Source organism: Somniosus microcephalus, chromosome 16 (assembly GCF_052327205.1).
Source record: "Somniosus microcephalus isolate GS21.2 chromosome 16, FLI_Smic_1.0, whole genome shotgun sequence".
Classification (NCBI taxonomy): domain Eukaryota; kingdom Metazoa; phylum Chordata; class Chondrichthyes; order Squaliformes; family Somniosidae; genus Somniosus; species Somniosus microcephalus.
In genome coordinates, this window is record NC_141002.1 from 29947940 (window position 1) to 29960849 (window position 12910).

The following is a 12910-nucleotide window of genomic DNA, read 5'->3' on the forward strand; positions in this document are numbered from 1 at the left end:
TGTACTGTACAGATTACTACTCAGTGCTATATACAGGTGTGGTCACTGCCAGTACTACAGTATACATGAGCTGTAAAAAGTAGTTCCCCCCTTAAAGGTATACACATTACAGGGGGCTGCACTGATTCAGGGCATTGACCTGCGCCTGCAGAATTGGCGGTATCAGAGACACAGAGAGAGAGTGGCAATCATGGCCAGAGGGAGGAGGGCCAACAGGCCTGTGCACAGGAGACCTTACCCTCCCAGGGTATTCCAGGAACAATTCTCTTACATTAATTTGTCTGAGGAGCAGTGTTTGCGCAGGCTATGCTTCAGCAAAGAGGTGGTCACTGAGCTCTGCCACCTGCTGCAACCAGATCTGCAGCCTCAACTGAGGACCAGGACGTCTCTGTCGGTGGCAGTTAAGGTCACAGTGGCTCTGAATTTTTATGCCACCGGCTCCTTTCAAGCAGCTACTGGGGACATCACCAATATCTCCCAGTTTGTGGTCCATTGCTGTATCTGGGAGGTGACAAATGCCCTTTATAAAAGGAGATGCCAGTACATCTCTTTCCCGATGACCCGGGCCAAACAGCATGAATGCGCATTTGGCTTTGTGAAGATAGTGGGCTTCCCCGTGGTGCAGGGTGCCATTGACTGCACGCATGTGGCATTGTGGGCACCGCATGAGAATGCAGAGGTTTTCCGAAACCGCAAGGGGTTCCACTCCTTAAACGTCCAGTTGGTCTGTGACCACAGACAGCTGATACTCACTGTCAATGCCCGCTATCCTGGCAACAGCCACAATGCTTTCATCCTGCGTCAAGACTGGTGTGCCAGGCTGGTGTACCAGCCCTTTTCCAGGCACCGCATCAGCCAAGTGGTTGGCTCCTCAGGGACAAGGGTTATCCACTCTGCACCTGGCTGATGACACCGCTCTGTAACCCCAACACCCCTGCTGAGCTGCGGTACAATGAGAGCCATATCGCCACCAGGAACATAATTGAGTAGACGATCGGCGTGCTCAAGCAACAGTTCCGCTGTCTGGACCACTCAGGAGGAGCCCTGCAGTACTCTCCTGAGCGAGTCTCCCTCTTCGTAGTTGTGTGCTGCATTCTACATAACCTTGCAATCCTCAGGACACAGCCAATGCCACCAGGCATTGGTGCACCACTGGAGGAGGAGGAGGAAGAGGAGGAGGATAATCAGCAGCAGCAGCAAGGCGGGAGGGAGGCACACAATGTTGAAACTGCAAGGGCCATCCATCAACGGCTGATAACAAGCCGCTTCTAGACCCCTACTCAGAAGATGGCTTCTGGCATGGAGAACAACATGATGGAAAGCAACCTTTAACCCCTATAGCCGGCCAAGGCAGCAATGATTCCAAAGGCCAAACATATACATTTTGAATAGAACAACTTTTTTATTTTACGAAGTCTGTGTGTGTCATTTATTCATGACAAACTAATAGAAACAAACAAAACAAATCATGAATTAACATAACTGGTTCTCATAAGCTGGAGATAATGGCCAAAACACTAAACAAAAGTTATCAGACGAACCTCGGCCTTTAATAAAAACATTCCCAACATTTCTTGAGACCTCTTACTTTTTGCCCTTCAAGGGTGATCTCCATCCCTTGCGCACTTCCCCCCTTCCTACCCTACTGCTCCTCCGTAATGGGGCCCCAGTGGCTGCAGCAAGGCTGGTGGAAGGCTGCTGAATGTCAGACCCTGAGACCATAGATGCCCTTGAAGGACGGCCTCAACCAGCTCTGGAGGGCCCGGCTGCAGACTGCACCAACTCTGCATGGGCAGCAGCAGTCTGGGCTGGCTGGGTTACAGGCATTGGCAAGTGCAATGGGGAAGTGACAGTGGTGGGAGCAGTAATGCTGTCATCCTGAGAGAGGACAGCACCTCCCTGCTCGATCGACACACTGGCACTCCCACGAGGCAGCACCTCAGCATCCGGAGCAATCTGCTCGAGCACAGATTGCTGGCCTGCTGCGGCACCGTGAGAGCCCCGGGGCAATGTGGCCGAACCAGCGACGATGGCAGCAGTCAGTACTTGCGTTGCCTCAATCTGAGACTGCATGAGAGCAGTCTGAGATTGAATCACAGCAGCCAGTGACTGAATTGCAGCACTAAGCCATTGCGTTACGTTGGCCTGTGCTGCAGCGGAGTGCTCCACACTCCTTGCCAGTCCATCAATGCTTTTGGGCACCTTTCCCATTGCACCCATGAGCTGAGTGTGCATGTTCACCACCTGGGTGTTCATTTCAGCGATGAGCCGCTCCTCCTCTCTGTCCAGTGCAGCAGGACTCGCTGGCCTACCCTCCCTCCAGGGAGAAGGCCCCTGAGCTTCCCTACCCCCATCGCGTTGCTGCAGCCCGCTGGGTCCCAGAGCTTCACCCTCATCAGACCTGTCCTCCCTGCTCCCCTCCAGGGAAGACATGGGCTTCCTCGGGAGACGCTAGCACTGAGGCTCCCGCTTCCTCTTCCTCCTTGCCCATGGCGTCGCTCCCACTGGCTGCTTGAGGGCCCGTCTCCTCAGCTGGTGGTTCACCATCTGAAAGCAGGGAGGTACAAGAGTGGCTTTAGCGTGAGGACAGGGGGACAGTAAGGGAGCAAGGACTGGAGCAATTTCGTAAGTTGGATTGAAAGTGTAAAAGGCTGGTGTTGTGAGGGACAATTGGAATGAGAGAGGAGAGAAAACTGATAACCTTACCATTGCTGTCCCGAAGGGGGTCGACCTCTCCAACGGTGATGGGACCTATCACCTGGCTCGTGACGATCCTGTGGACCAGTGCCTCCAGATCACTGAGGGGTTGCAGCTGAGGCCGCCCTCCACCTGTCTGTTGCTGCTGCCGCCTGTTGTGAGATAGCTTGGCCTGCAAGAAAAAGGACGGCGTCTGAGTAAATATGCAGCCATGTGCTTGCCTGATGTGCCTCCCATAGTTGAACAGCCCTTAAAGTATGCAAGGTGTGGAATGTGCGTGTGTGTTTCATGAGAGAGCCATAGGTCTTGGATGAGTGTTGGGCATTGGGGTTTTTACACCCCCTGGCCATCGAGTGAGGTTGAGATGGAGGGATGGAGAGGTATTGAAAAGCAGCCACTCACCCTTACCACCCGAGTGAGGTCGTTGAACTTTTTCCAACATTGTGTATGGGTCCTGGGCACCATACTCCTGGAGGAGACGTGCTGAGCCACCGCCCTCCATACTCTTCTGTAGTCGTGTGGCAATGGTCTCCTGCCACTCTCTGGGTACAGTATTGCTCTTCGGTGCGCCACTCCGCCCTCCAGAGCCACCAAGGCCCGGTTGCTGAAGCACTAAGCTCGTTCCCTGGCCCTCTCTATAGTCCTTTGCAGCAGCTTTGAGGTTGAGGTCTGTCCAGGCCGAGATTCAAGGCTGCAATGAGCAGGGTGTGGCTGGAGAGCAAGATCGACCCTCCCATTTAAGAACTGGCCGGCGCCAGTGTGCCTGTATTCCATCGCTAACTGACATCACATGAGCTTTGCCCGCGCTCTGAGTTAGCGCCTCGCTCCTTGGCCTTTGCACCTTAAGAGAGGTGTGTAGTGCCTGATTTAGCACTCCAATCAACTCCAGGGGTGATAGAAGCCAAGTTTGCAGTCGGAGACGATAATTAGCGCCAGGCGCTAAACTTTGCGCCCGGCCGATAATTGCGTCCCAAACAGGGCGATACTGAATTTCTTCCCCAATAAGTCTTAAGCAAGTACAGGGGCATCGATGGGCAGGGAGGAGAGGAAAGAACAAAAGGGACGGTCTGTGATAGGGTGGAAGGTAGGAGTGATTTAAATGACAAAAGGGATGACAGTGCAAGGCCAAAGGGGGCGGTCTTTTGGGTGGGTCAAGAGGAGGCATAAATGGCAACAACAGAATCATTACCAGCAGCTGCTGTCCAAAAAAAATGGGAGACTTGTGGAAATCGCTCCTAACCCCGTCAAACAGTTTCCAAAGTTCAGACCCGTGGAACAGACAACTCGAGACAAAGATTTCAGGGTAAACTATTCTTTACGTAAAATCAGTAAGAGGTTACAAGTAAGTACCCAAAATACAACTCGTACTCAATTCATTTACTTATTACAAGCAAGCACACACAAATCTAAATTATTTATTTTAAGCTCAAGTGATCATAAGCAACCACATACGTACTAACACCAGTGAGAGGTCAACTCAGTGATGACTAGATGTATGACTTTAACTGGCAACTGACCAAGTTGCCCTTGACTGCAGCCCCAAGTGGTCAATCTACAGCATCATTTATACCCCAAAACTTGGCAACTCGGCCACAGCATTCGTGTCCCGCACTGTGTGAATAGTGTTGTTTTCTCTCTCTCACTTTCTTTCTTATCTGTTTTGACATTTAGTTAACCGAGGCCAGACGTTCAGGGGTTGGAGAAATAAATGCTTAATAAAACCCGCACCCCAAGCCTTACAGTTTGGACTGGGGTAAAGCAAAAAGTTCCCACCGCAATGGGACAAGTAAGTTTGTTACTGTACTGGTATTCCCGGTGTATGGTGGTGACACAATACTCACCTTTCCTTTGGTATGCAGATTGTACAGGGAAATGCTGTCCTGCAATCACTTTCATGGTGCAGTTCCATTCTATCCCATCCCAATCAAATCCGCATGCAGGGGCGGCGTGTTCTATCACGTCATAAGGGCAGATGAATGTATCCCGAGCTTGAGCGCACCCGGTAAGATCTGGGGCCACCCATGTGGTCCCATGCACCCGGGTCACATACTGCGGGGGTTTGTCATACCTTATGTAACCCCTTCACAGTTCTCTAGATATATGTGAGATGTGGTCTCTGTTGTAGACAGTATTCTATAGTCCAGTAAGGAGATCACTACTACAATGGCTTAATTCTAATTATTTTACTTTATAGTTTTAACGTCAGACAGTATAAGAAGATTACGGGTCAATGACCTAAATTAGACATTTGCATACATTAGAATGAACCTAGACATAATAAACATACATTCTCCATTTATATGGATTCAAAGGAGAATCTGTCCCTGTGTCCAAATTCGAGTGCACTCTTTCGTTGGCGCGCTTAAGTTGGAGCTCATGGTATGTATAATGTCTGCAAGACTTACGACTCCGAACCCCTTCGTTGAATTCTCTTCATGATCACTGAATCCCACTTTGAGTTCTGGATGCAGAGCTACTAATACGAAGAGCGGCGGCCGAGTTTGGAAACCTGGGACGGGATGCGGCAGCCATTTGCCTCCTGAGCCCTCTTTTCAGAGCTCCTGCCCTCTTTTCTTCCAGTCGCTCGCGTTTCCCGCTCGAAAAACCCGACTCCACCCCTTCCTCCTGGGGTTTCTGCCTGGAGACTGCGCAGCCTCACTGTCTGCAACAGTTGATACTGGTGCAGAATTATGGAAAGTCTGCTCTTAGTCACATTGTGTCCTTAAAAGTTCTTGCCGTACCTTCACATGGGCAACTTTAACCCAGGGATTTATAACAATGATAATACAGTGTCTAAGTTAAAAGATTGATAACCATACTTAGCGTACATAACATTTCCAGTGGGTATTACACTCCCCCCCTACCAAATATAGGCATGTCCCCATGACTAATGAACTTTACACATAAGTATAAAGGGAGGTAACATATCGAACCGTAGGGGCTATCATTACACTTGGCACTCCTAGTGTACTGTATGTCAATCTTTCAGGAACCTTCTTAACTCGCTGTGAGCTCCTTATTTCGGATGCCCTGTTCCTGGGACTAGGGACAGGGTCACTGGCTAAGGCTTGGAAGCTAAGCAGAGCCAGGCCTGGTTAGTACCTGGTAGGGGTGACCATCAGGGAAGACCAGGTGCAGAAGGTCATGGAAGGAGCCCCGAGGAGGGGCGGTTGGTGAGAAGGTCACGGGAGGAGCGGCTGGTGAGCAGGCCCGGGCGGTGGGCTGAAGATTGTCGGACAGGAGGAATGGTGGAAATGGAATGGCGGCGCGCACTGACGCAGCGGCTTTGCTTCTCCCAGTCATGGGAGCTTGCAAGATCACATTTCGTTGTTCATGTACTTGTGCAATGACAATAAAGTTGAATTATTATTATTATTATTCAGTTCCTTCAACTACATTGGAGGCGTTGGTTCATTTGTTATCATGCCTTTCAGTCTCTTTTATCTCCTTCTCAGAAGCGTCTGGTTCTTCCCAGACCATGTCCAAGTCTGAGCTAAATGGTTCAGACAATTCATCCAGATTCTGTCTTATGCGTCTTTCTGGGAGGTCGTACCATAGATCCCATTCTTCATCTTCCGACTCATCAGGTTCCTCATGATCCACACACTGTGTCATGGGTTTTCTGTCTTCTGGAACAAAGTTTTCCCGGTTTCTCATTTTTTTCCTTCTTCTTCTCTGCAGGGTTCTCCTACTAGGTGTCGGCTCATTATCCGCTGGCGGATCCAGACGCACTTGCTGTCCCAATGGCAGGATATGATTCCGGTGCAGTTTTTTTATGGGTCCATTCCCACCTGCAGGTTTTAGCCGAAACACAGGTAGTTGTAACATTTGACTTTCAACAATGTAAGGTGTAGAAGCCCAGCGGTCTGCTAACTTATGTTTCCCTTGAAGTCCTAGGTTCCGTATGAGAACTCGGTCACCAGGCATGAGTTGGGAAAAACGGATCTTCTGGTCATACCTCTGCTTATTTCCTTTATTCTGTTTGGCAGAAACAGACTCAGCAAGTTCATAAGCAGCTTGCAATTCCTTTCTCATGTCAGATACATACTTGAGGTAAGTTCTCTGTGATGTGCCATCACTGGATACTCCGAAATACAAATCCACCGGCATCCTCGCTTCACGTCCAAACATGAGGTAGTACGGTGAAAAACCAGTAGCGTCATTTCGGGTACAATTATAAGAATGAACAAGATGTCCAATGTGCCGACTCCACTTGTTCTTTCGCTTTGAATCCAGCGTTCCAAGCATGTCTAACAAAGTACGGTTAAACCGCTCAGGTTGAGGATCTCCCTGAGGATGGTATGGAGTTGTTCTTGACTTCTCAATCCCAAGCATGGACAACAACTCATGTATAAGTCTACTTTCAAAGTCTCTACCTTGATCACTGTGTATTCGCTTTGGCAGTCCATAGTGGATGAAGTATTTCTCCCACAACACTTTGGCAACGGTGGATGCTTTCTGATCCTTTGTGGGAAAAGCTTGGGCGTAGCGAGTATAATGATCTGTAATGACCAAGACATTTGCGGTATTGCTGGAATCGGGTTCAATGGACAGAAAATCCATACAGACAAGGTCTAGACGTCCATCACTTTGCATGTGAAACAGAGGAGCAACTCTTTTAGGTAAAGTCTTTCTCTGGACACAACGTGCACAGGACTTGCAGAACTCCTCAACCGCAGACTTCATACGCGGCCAATAGAATCTGTCCTTGACCAACCCATAGGTCTTATCTACTCCCAGATGACCTGCGTCATCATGCAAAGACTTCATCACTATTTCCCTGTACTTTTCAGGCAGGACCAACTGTGAATGACATGGTTTAGTGGGTGGGTGAGTGATTCTACACAACACTCCCTCTTTAATTTCCAAGTGGTCCCATTCTCTTAGGAGCAGACGACAGTCAGGATGTTTTGATTTGTCGATCTGTGTAATATCACCCAGACGGAGAGCTGAAAACACCTCATGAATACAGGGATCCTCCTGTTGTGCTTTGGATATTTCAGATGAACACAACATGGGTAAGTTTTGTACATCCAAACTGGAAAGGTTGCAAAATGCCTGGGGAACAGCACGCATTGACGTTCCCAAGTGGTCAATCTCTCGGGCATGAAATGAATTCTTTGGTCCAGATACCACGGACATCTGACACATTACTTTCACATCTGCTGAAGCAACATCTTTCCACTCTGGTTTCTGGTAGTGTGGGCGACGAGACAGAGCATCTGCGTCAATGTTCTGGTTCCCAGGTCTGTACCTGAGACTAAAGTCGTAAGCAGATAGTGCAGCAAGCCAGCGGTGGCCGGTGGCATCAAGTTTTGCCGAAGTCAACACATAGGTTAATGGATTATTGTCTGTCCTCACTTCAAACTTCGCTCCATACAGATAATCCTGCAGCTTATCCACCAACCCCCACTTCAACGCCAAGAATTCTAGCTTATGAGCTGGGTAGTTACGCTCTGATGGCGTAAGACTGCGACTGATGAACGCTACAGGTCTCAGCCCTGCTCCTTGGTCCTGATACAACACACCACCCAACCCTTCTTGACTGGCATCCACGTGTAGCACATATGGCAGCTGTGGGTTTGCAAAAGCCAACACGGGGGCTTGAGTAAGACTTTGCTTTAAGGTGTGGAAGGCCTCTTCGCATTTCTCATCCCATCTAACACCAAAAGGCTCAGAGGGTTTGAAGTAGTCCTTGTTCTCTTTACCTTTAGCCTTTTTCTTCCTCTCGGCTGGTGGGAGGTAACCAGCCAGCAGCTGATTCAGAGGATGGGCCACTTTGGAGTAATCCTGCACAAAGCGCCTGTTATATCTGCAGAACCCAAGAAATGACCGCAAGGCAGTCACTGTGTTCGGTTTGGGCCATGTGGTAACAGCTTCGATCTTGGATGGATCTGTGGCTACTCCATCCTGTGATACAATATGCCCCACATAGGACACGGATGTTTGGCAAAACTGACACTTGTCCAATGATAGCTTGAGACCTTCATCCTCCAGGCGACCAAGCACTTTCAGCAACCGAGCTTCGTGTTCTTCAAGGGTTGCCCCAAACACAATGATATCATCCAAGTACACCAATACTTCGAGCAAGTTCATGTCCCCAACTGTTTGTTCCATTATTCTTTGAAAAGTTGCTGGAGCGCCTGAAACTCCCTGTGGCATCCTTTCAAATTGGTAGAACCCAACTGGACATATAAAGGCTGTCTTTTCTTTGTCCGATTCACTCATCGGTATTTGGTAGTATCCACTTCTGAGATCCAACACACTGAACCACTTGCTTCCATTAAGACAAGCCAGTGCATCCTCAATTCTTGGAACGGTGTATTGGTCGGGAATAGTACGTCTGTTAAGCGTCCTAAAGTCCACACACATCCGAATCTTTCCGTTCTTTTTCCTCACCACCACTATAGGAGATGCATAAGGACTCCTGGACTCGGTAATGATCTCAGCTTCTTTTAACTGCGACAGGTGCTGTCTCACTGCTTCGATGTCAGCTGGTGCCAGCCGTCGAGACCTCTCCCGAAAGGGTTTATCCTCGGTAATTCTGATAGAATGGCGAGTACTCTTACTACAACCAACATCAAACTCATGAGTAGAGAAAACTCCTCTCCGCTCCATCATCTTCCTGACTAATCGGTCCTTCCATTCTTTAGGAACGAATGAATCTCCAAAGTTGAAGGAGGAGGGTGTCAGATCTCCGGTTGAGTTAACTTTGGACTCTTCCTTCACATGTGACGACAGTACATTTACAGGAAACAGATGCGCAATCGGCATTCCTTTCCTCAATGTGATTCCTTTGCCTGACCTATTCCTCACGGTCACTGTAACTCTCCTTGACATCACAGCTGTCGGGGTCTGCAACTCTGGTCTCACCAGAAGCTCATTTGGAAACCGTGACTCTTCTGCAGGATCATCAGGTGACTCTATCAGAATGACTTCAGTACCTGGCGTTCCAGGGAATTTTGGTATCCCAGGGATTCTAGCCACTCCTCCAGGACGCAGGGTGATAGGTTTGGCTCGATCGTACCACACAGTTCCTCTTTTGCTATCATCTACGTCGGAAGAAAGTTCAGGCAGTTTCTCAAAAGCCTTTTTGAAAACAGGGTGAATGTGTCTGGTGCTCAAGAAGTTTTCACCTCCCTGCTCTTTGCAGCTTGTCAGGAGTCGTCTCACTATGGGTGTATTACTGCCAACCAGTATGGAAACCTCACCTTTCACCATGGGGTCAGGGCAAACCAACACAAGTGCATCAATGGTCTCAGTGGTCCCTACATCAGCTTCCAAGAACTCCAACCTCAGCGACAAATAGCCATCATATGGGTAATCAGCAGGACTAAGGCCCCAGATCTGCAGAAGACTGATTGGGGTTAACGGCAAATGCGTCAGGTATCGGTCATAGAAGGATCTGTACAGTATGGTAACCTGAGAACCCGTGTCGAGGATAGCTTTAGTATAAATGCCTTCAATCTGTATTGATACAGCAGAACTCGGCCCTACTAAACCTTCAGGTATGATGTCTTTCATATCCCCTCGTCTATTATTGCACTTAGCGGAACGTGTCTTAACTACAGGGACAGCAGGCCGTTCCGTTACTGTGCCCCTTTGTAGTTTCCTGACTTCTTGGTAAGTTTTATGAGACGGTCATTTACTTTTTTTAGATTTTCCTCACCTCTACATTCTTGCTTGAAATGTCCATCCTTTCCACAGTTATAACAAAAGACTCCAGGTCTATCTCCTTCATGGGGATATCCTTTAGAGGAATCATTCATTTTGCAGTTAGACTTTGCAGGGTGTTCAACCTTTTGCACCCGTGCGTCATCCCTTTCTGTGTTGGGCTTAGACCGAAAATATGCCATCTCGGCTCTCATGACATTTATTTCCTTCTTCAGCTGTTCCATCTCAGGGTTGACATCACCCTTAGGAGTAGGAACTGTAACAGGAGTCACAAGCTTGGACATCACAGCACTCTTTGCTACATTCCAGGCCTGAAGCATATCCTCCTCCTCTCTGACTTCCCTTAGCAGCTCAGTGAAGGTAGGTGGATCTCGCAACTTATGGGTCATGCGTATGCGAAGAGCAGTCACGTCTTCGAGCAATGCACCTCGCACAACCTGTTCAATGCGGAACCGATTCATTTCAGGCAACTCAATCCCTCTTTTCCGTAACATACAATGCAGCAGTTTGTCTATTCTCAGCAGATAACTGGACAGCTTCTCTCCCTCACACTGGAATGTGCTTCTGAATCTGACCATCAAATCTGAAATGGTTTCAGTAGTTCCAAAGGCAGTTTCTAGAGCCTGCATGTAGTCAAAGGAAGTAGCAAAGGTGTTCTGCGCCTTTAAGAATCTTACAATGTCAGCAGCAGGACCCTTAAGGCTTTCTACTATTCTCTGCCTCTTCACATTGTCACTGCACTGCCATTCCTCTAGCAGAGGCAGGGTCTGCTCAGCCCAGGCATCGTACTCCTCTTCCCCACTGGGAGTTGGTCTCACTCCTGAGAACATACGGAGCTTACGGTATCCCTGAGCTTCGAAGAGCAGATTGGTGCATTTATCCACCAGAGGACTAATGGCACTGACCAATTGAGTGTTCATATCCAGGACCGAAGGACCTATCAGACCTTTGACATCAGCAACAGTCTTTCCTTCTTGTCTCATGAATGACAACAACTTGGTCTGAAACCCTTCTTCTTCCTTAGTAGTAATAGGGACAAACTGAACTGGCCAGGGACCAGCCTCTTCAGAAAGCCCAACTGCCTCAGGTAAACCATGACCTCTCAGGTTCTCTGATGTCTGGATCAACACAAACTGCTTCTTGGTAGCTGTATCCAAGCAGCGCTCAACTATCCTAACCTTTCCAAAGGCTTTGACACAATTCAGAGCCCTTAGCAAGACATCATCAGGGTCATCGTTAGCAACACCATTCAGCACAATGGCATGGGTAGTAGCTATCTGCTTCCGTTTGCACCAAGCTTCAACCTCAATAACATCCATCTTTTATGCTCAAACAGCCCAGTAGAAACCACAAACCACTCTCTTAGCAATGAGCATTCAATACTGTTAGTTTACTGACATAAATAGACCACAATCCCGGACGAGCCCCCAAAATGTAACCCCTTCACGGTTCTCTAGATATATGTGAGATGTGGTCTCTGTTGTAGACAGTATTCTATAGTCCAGTAAGGAGATCACTACTACAATGGCTTAATTCTAATTATCTTACTTTATAGTTTTAACGTCAGACAGTATAAGAAGATTACGGGTCAATGACCTAAATTAGACATTTGCATACATTAGAATGAATCTAGACATAATAAACATACATTCTCCATTTATATGGATTCAAAGGAGAATCTGTCCCTGTGTCCAAATTCGAGTGCACTCTTTCGTTGGTGCGCTTAAGTTGGAGCTCATGGTATGTATAATGTCTGCAAGACTTATGACTCCGAACCCCTTCGTTGAATTCTCTTCACGATCACTGAATCCCACTTTGAGTTCTGGATGCAGAGCTACTAATACGAAGGGCGGCGGCCGAGTTTGGAAGCCCGGGACGGGATGCGGCAGCCATTTGCCTCCTGAGCCCTCTTTTCAGAGCTCCTGCCCTCTTTTCTTCCAGTCGCTCGCGTTTCCCGCTCGAAAAACCCGACTCCACCCCTTCCTCCTGGGGTTTCTGCCTGGAGACTGCGCAGCCTCACTGTCTGCAACAGTTGATACTGGTGCAGAATTATGGAAAGTCTGCTCTTAGTCACATTGTGTCCTTAAAAGTTCTTGCCGTACCTTCACATGGGCAACTTTAACCCAAGGATTTATAACAATGATAATACAGTGTCTAAGTTAAAGATTGATAACCATACTTAGCGTACATAACATTTCCAGTGGGTATTACACTTATTAAGTGGTCTCCCTGATGTACTCCTATATTCTCCACGCAGAATAGAGGATTTGGGGTCGCTTTTTCATGCAGGATGGGATAATGCAATACCATCCCTAACAGGGTGATGTTGTTCTGTTCCTGCAAATGACATTCGTGTTTTACCGGGTACACCTGTACTAATCCCCTGACTTGGCACATAGTTATGATAAATTGATAAGTGGACATTGCCCTCAGATGTCGGTTAGTCACCCACAAGGGGAGTTTCCCCTCAGCAATGCTCTGCAGGTTTTCACGGGCTTGTTCCACTAACCAGAATCCATACATTACACAAACATCATTT